The sequence below is a fragment of the Octopus bimaculoides genome, chromosome 23 (genome assembly GCF_046866305.1).
Source record: "Octopus bimaculoides isolate indiv1 chromosome 23, ASM4686630v1, whole genome shotgun sequence".
In the NCBI taxonomy this organism is placed as follows: domain Eukaryota; kingdom Metazoa; phylum Mollusca; class Cephalopoda; order Octopoda; family Octopodidae; genus Octopus; species Octopus bimaculoides.
The window spans coordinates 11,110,280-11,117,779 of NC_142950.1; positions in this window are offsets into that span (position 1 = coordinate 11,110,280).

Sequence of the window (7,500 nt, forward strand, 5' to 3'; positions counted from 1 at the left end):
TTCCTCTATCTTCCTATCTACCCTTCTGTCCTGGCCTCTACTTCACTGCTTCTGTCCCTTCCTCCTTGTTCCACTTCCTCCCTCCACCATCCTCTCTGCTCTCGTGTGACCTGTGGTCCACTTTCTTTTCACTCCAGCCGCTGTGAAGGCAAGACGAACTACTAGCGTTCTACCTCAGATTTGCGTTTGGCCGTACGGCTTTTGAATGTTGTTTTCACTGTCCATTTTTTCCTGTCTTGGTTTGTGTTTGCCACCTTGGAATCCTCTGTGTAGTGGGTTGATCCACTACTCAGGAAGAGACTTCTAGAGTACGTCCTGTCTGGTCTTCGAAACGTCTAGATAGAATAGAGACAGCTGATGAAGGGATATTCCAAGGGGCTTTCCGTTTTCCTATGTGTTCGTTCCGTTGTCTGTAGTTTATTGTTCTAACGTCCTGTACCCTGATATGCATGTATATACACATGTAGATGTAAGTATGTACATATATGTGTGTATACATGTATATATATTCTTTGTATTATTATATATATATATATATATATACCCACATACACACACACGCAAATACGTATATGCATGTATGTATGTATGTGTGTGTGTTTGTGCTTGCGTGTATTTGAAAAGAAAGAGGAGGAAGTGTTGAGGAGGAGGATGATGATGAGGAGGTGGTGTTGGGGATGAGGAGGAGAAAGAGGAAAGAATAAAGGAAGTGAATAGGAAGGCGGAGAAAAGTAACTGAAGAAGAAAAAGGTAAAAAAGCCAAGATTGAAAATCAATTGATAAAGTCACGGAGCAGCTTTTCTTACCTGTCTCCTTACCTCTTCCTCTTCGTCCCCACTCTTCGTTCTCTCCCCTCCCCCCATCTCTTCGCACACTTAGCTCTTTCCTCCCACTCTTTCACTTAGCTTTACGTCCAATTTCCCCCGCCACCTCTACCCTCTACCCTCTACCTTATCCATGCTCCTAAGTTAAACATTTATTGTTACTAACTTTCGACTAAAGTGGTGACATTTCGTACTTCTGACACCATAATGCCAACAGCAGCAGCAGCAGCAGCAGCAGTAGCAGTACGAATCTGGTGCTGTCTCTGCCGGTCCCCACGTAATGCAAGATGGACGAACTTTTATTCAGCTAAGCCTTGATCTTTAGAAGACGGGAAAGCAAGGATAACTAATGTGATTGAATGTGTAACGGGTGGATGAACTAACGGATGGATCGACTGAGCCTTGATCTTTAGAAGACTGGAAAGCAAGGATGACTGATGTGATTGATGGAGCACGGATGGATGAAAAAGGTGGCGAGCTGGCAGAAACGTTAGCACACCGGGCGAAATGCTTAGCGGTATTTCGTCTGCCGTTACGTTCTGAGTTCAAATTCCACCGTGGTCGACTTTGCCTTTCATCCTTTCGGGGTCGATAAATTAAGTACCAGTTACGCACTGGAGTCGATGTAATCGACTTAATCCCTTTGTCTGTCCTTGTTTGTCCCCTCTATGTTTAGCCCCTTGTGGGCAATAAAGAAATAAGAATGAGGACAGAAACGGGTGTGCTGCTATAAAGGAGATTCATGGCTTCCCAACCAGACGGAAGAGGAAGAGAGAGAGTTAGCAAGTTTAGGTGGTGGGAGTTAGTCAATTACATCAAACCCAGTACTTGACTGGTGCTTTACTTCATCAGCCCGTGAAAGGATTTGAACTCATAACATAAGTTATGCCACTAAGCATTTTGTTTTATGTGCTAATGCTTCTGTAGTCTTGCTACTTTCATGATAATAAATATTACAGATTTCTTAAGGCAGCAAGATGGCAGAAACGTTACCATGCCGGGTGAAATGCTTAGCGATATTTCGTCTAACTTTATGTTTTGAGTTCAAATTCCGCAGAGGTCGACTTTGCTTTTCATCCTTTCGGGGTCGATAAATTAAGTACCAGTTACGCACTGGAGTCGATATAATCGACTTAATCCCTTTTTCCGTCCTTGTTTGTCCCCTCTATGTTTAGCCCATTGTGGGCAATAAAGAAATAAGAATGAGGACAGAAACGGGTGTGCTGCTATAAAGGAGATTCATGGCTTCCCAACCAGACGGAAGAGGAAGAGAGAGAGTTAGCAAGTTTAGGTGGTGGGAGTTAGTCAATTACATCAAACCCAGTACTTGACTGGTGCTTTACTTCATCAGCCCGTGAAAGGATTTGAACTCATAACATAAGTTATGCCACTAAGCATTTTGTTTTATGTGCTAATGCTTCTGTAGTCTTGCTACTTTCATGATAATAAATATTACAGATTTCTTAAGGCAGCAAGATGGCAGAAACGTTACCATGCCGGGTGAAATGCTTAGCGATATTTCGTCTAACTTTATGTTTTGAGTTCAAATTCCGCAGAGGTCGACTTTGCTTTTCATCCTTTCGGGGTCGATAAATTAAGTACCAGTTACGCACTGGAGTCGATATAATCGACTTAATCCCTTTTTCCGTCCTTGTTTGTCCCCTCTATGTTTAGCCCCTTGTGCGCAATAAAGAAATAAAATGGATGAACTTTCTTTTGAAACGCATTCAATGTTTCGCTGCTAGTGTTAGAGGTAGCGTTGGCAATGGTAGTAATTATTGACTCTTTTGATGCAGTGGTGATAATGATACGGAGATAGACAATGCGATGGTGTCAGAGGAATGTTGCTGTTGTTGTTGGTGGTAGTCATGGAGCATTGTGAAACTGGTAGTGTACTGTTGTATACACACACACACACACACACACACACACACACACACACACACACACACACACACACATATATATATATATAGAGAGAGAGATAGAGTGTGTGCGTGTGTGTGTGTATCTCTACAGATTTTCTATAGAATTTATATATTCTATAGAGCCAGCACTGAATGTTACGACTTTTGGCATACAAAAACGTCAATGTAAGCAATGCGATCAAAGGTAGAAAAAAAATAGCAATGGGTGTACATGCACATTTCAGGAATTATTGCTCTTTCTTCAGCACCACATCTAATCCATTAACCGTCCACGAAAAATTTGCTTGAATAGTCACTAAGTTTATCAGTGTAACACATTGTAATACATTGCTGTAACACATTGTAACACAGAGTAACACAGTGTAACACATTGTAACACAATGTAATACATTGCTGGCAACTAGTACACATATATTAATTGCTGATAGGGACACAGTACTTCGTTTTGCAACTATACTAAGAAGGCGCGACAAATTCTGAAATATACCTATAAACCTATTACCAATTTTTCTATCTTCGATCGCATTGTTTACATGGACGTATTCGTATACGAAACGTCGTGACATTCAGCACTAGCTCTAAGTTCTATAGAAATCTGTGGAGATACTCTTAAAAATGAAAACAACGCAGCGTTAACACAAAATAGGACACAGTATTGACTTAGAAACTTTTAACATACTCCGTAGTGAATTATGGTTGCAAAACGAACGTCTCTACCAGCAACTAATATATTAAGTTAGACATGGCCTGGACCAATCTCTGGTCGAAACAAATCTAAGTTTTATCTAAGTTTTATATATATATATGTATATATATATATATATATATATATATATATATATATATATATATATATATATATATATATATATATATATATATATACATATATATATATATACACAAATGTGTGTGTGTGTATGTATATACATATGTATATTGATATACATACATATATTTATATATATATAGAGAGAAAGAGAGTATAAGAAGGATAAGTTATCCTGGTGGATACCGTATTTTCACTCAGATAGGTTTAGATGTGAATAAAATCTCCGCTCTCCTCTTTGTTATTATATCAATGTTATACACACACACACACACACACACACACACACACACACACACACACACACACACACACACACACACACACACACACACACACACACACACAAGCACACACATAGACGCCCACACTCATTCACACACGCACTACGATACAAACACATACACACGATCCACACGCTACCACCACCGCAGCTACACCACCACCACCACCACCACCACCACCACCACCACCACCACTACCACCACCACCACCGCCACCACCAAGCTCGGTACAACCCACTCACTCTACCCACAAGCTACTGACACACCTCATGACGTGCCCACACGATAGTTCCCAGGGATCAATGATCTCATAATTCTGCTCACAACCAGGATAACTGGGAGCAGGGGACAGTGTGGTGGGGTACGCTCAGGGGTGGTTGTGGCAGTGGCGGTGATAGTACGTAGATGGTGACGGGTGGTGTGTTTTTGGAGGTGAACGGGTTGCGTTTATTGTTTTGCAACATTGACCCACCTCTTTCTGTAACGAGCATATGTCATTCCTCATCTCCATTGCCGGCACCACCACCACCACCACCACCACCACCACCAACACCACCACCACCACCACCACCACAACCACCACCATCACCACCACCACCACCGCAGCTCTGTGTGCCTTGGGTATGTGCTGTGGTTTGCTGTGATGCTCTTATGGTTACTGTATTGAAAGTGTTTTGCGTAGGATGTGTGCAGTGCCCAGTAGTACAATTTTCTGTATGTTATATATATTTGTAAGTCCTGATGTTTTTGTTATGTATTTGTCTGAATGCTTTTTTAAGATCATACCTAAAGCATCTAGTATAGTAGGAATTGTTTCTGTTTTTAGGCACCACATTCGAGTTACCTCTATTTCCAGATCTTTGCATTTCGAGAAGCTGCCTCTTCTTCTTCTTCTTCTTCTTCTTCTTCTTCTTCTTCTTCTTCTTCTTCTTCTTCTTCTTCTTCTTCTTCTTCTTCTTCTTCTTCTTCTTCTTCTTCTTCTTCTTCTTCTGCTTCTTCTGCTTCTTCTTCTGCGCGTGTTGAAAGGACATTGCTCATTGCTGGAGCTCATCATACGTATATCCATCTCACCCTCTCTTTCTCTTGCTCTCTCTCTTGTTCTCTCTCTCGTTCTTGCTCTCTCTTTCCCTCCCTCAAATCAACACACACATTACATAAATATATGTGTGTGTGTGTATCTGTGTGTATCTGTGCCTGCGTGTGTGTGCCACCATTCTAAAACCTCTTCTTCTTCTTCTTCTTCTTCTTCTTCTTCTTCTTCTTCTTCTTCTTCTTCTTCTTCTTCTTCTTCTTCTTCTCCTCCTCCTCCTCCTCCTTCGGACGATAAAGAAGAGAACGTGGTCGTGGTGCGTTGGGGGTGGGGTGGGGGTGGGGTGGAGGGAAAGAGAATTAAAAAAATCCGACGCCAAAAAAGGAAGACATAATGAGGTAGAAACGTAAAGACGGGTGTGTGAATGGGTTTGCTAGAAAACAAATATTACAATTTACCTTTTGAGAAGTGGTGAGAGTGTGAGGAAGGAGGATATCTGTAATGAAATGTGGTGGCAGAAGAGCGAGAGGAGGTGGTGGTGGTGGTAGTAGTAGTAGTTGTTGTTGTTGATGTGGTGGTGGTGGTGGAAGGAAGGCAGGAAGGAAAAAAGGAGGAACAGGAGTGTGTTAATGGACCCATTGTGTCAACTGGTTCGTGTGTCCTGACGAACATTTCCATAGATGAATGTTGACAGTCGAAGTGTCAAAGTGTAGAGAGAAAAAAGAGGCTGGGTTAAAGAGAACGGAGGGAAAGACCTAACGGAGGAGAGAGAAAGGTGGGAGGGTGGTGTAGAAGAGAGAGAGAGAGAGAGAGAGAGAGAGAGAGAGAGAAGGAAAGGGGGAGAATAAGTGAAGTGAAACATGAATGTATATATGCATACACATACATATATAGATACACACACACGCATATATATATATATATATATATATATATATATATATATATATATATATATATATATATATAATAATAATAATAATAATAATAATAATAATAATACAACGGATATATAAGCATGTATACACACATATATGTACATACTTACATCTACATGTGTATATAGATGCATATTCGGGTACAGGACGTTAGAAAAATGAACTACAGACAACGGAACGAACACATAGAAAACAAATAGCCACTTGGATTAATTCTTCTATATATATATATGTATGTGTGTGTTGTGTTGTGTGTGTGTGTGTGTGTGTATGTGTGTGTGTGTGTGTGTGTGTGTGTGTGTGTGTGTGTTTATATATATAAAGAGAAAAATAACTAGTTTTAAATCTCTGAGCAAGAAATAAGAAATAAGAAATATGGAGTAACTACTGTACAATAAACTCTATTTTCCAACGCAAAGCAGCAGTCTTACGTAGGACAATGTTACTGCTTTTTAGCCCCAGGAAAACATCTTTTCCAGCTGGCTACCGACACATGATCTGTGACCGTATGCTGTGAACACGGAAGTCTACTGCTCCGTTTCTAGCCGTAGCGATACCTGTAGACCACTTGTTTCTGGGTAATTTCCTCATTAAACACACACACACACACACACACACACACACACACACACACACACACACACACACACACACACACACACACACACACACACACACACACACACACACACACACACACACACACAGAGTTGTCAATTGTAGAACACGACTATCATTACTACTACATAGACCTGATGATTGCGTAACGTATGAAAGTACTAGTTTTATCATAATAAATATATAATATTCTAGTCTTAAAATATTGTAAAATGCAAGATGACACCGCTGGTGTCATCTTGTAGTAGTTGTTTTTAGTGTAAGAAGCAGATCTCCAGATAAGAAAATGAAGACAGAGAAAATTCTTCTACACATCTTTAATGGTTCGTTTCAATTGTTTCTGTGCTAACTCTGCTTCCACGGCCAGTTTACGCAAAACTACGAAGTGAAAATTTACGTGATGTTTGTGGCTTTAGATATTAGAGAGGCACTGCATGAGAGTTGCATCAAATGTACGCTATCACAATAGATGCAATTGCGTGCATGTCTAGCAATTAATTACATGAAATTTCGGAACTCACGTCTTTATTCGATTCATCGGGGCACGCATTCATTGAGAGTGCTCTACAACTTACTAGAAATTAGTTGGAACTACGAGCAATGCCCACGAGAAATAAAGAAACGAAGACAAGGAATCTCGAATATACCCCTAGAAAAAAATATGCTTATATTTACAATTTACTAGTCTTCCAGGACATCTAGATGTTTCTACAACTACTCGCCTCTTCAGCCGGTGTGGAAAGTGACCTGTTCCCGTGAAGCTTGATATAGATAACAGTTGTTCACAAGGAGGTCTTTATAAAATGACCAGATCGTACACTTACTTTGGGTAATGTGCTGGTGAATTTTTTCAATTTTTTTCCATTCTTCACTTTTCCTTTTCCGCTTTTCGTTTCTCAATCGCTAATTTCTAATTCCTCAATTGTCGCTTTCTTCTACCCGTTCATTCCTCCTACCATGTTCACAAGACCATCTTCATTCATTCTTAATTTCCTTATTTCTCGTTGATATTGATCATAGCCCCAACTAACTTCTCTTAACTTCCGACA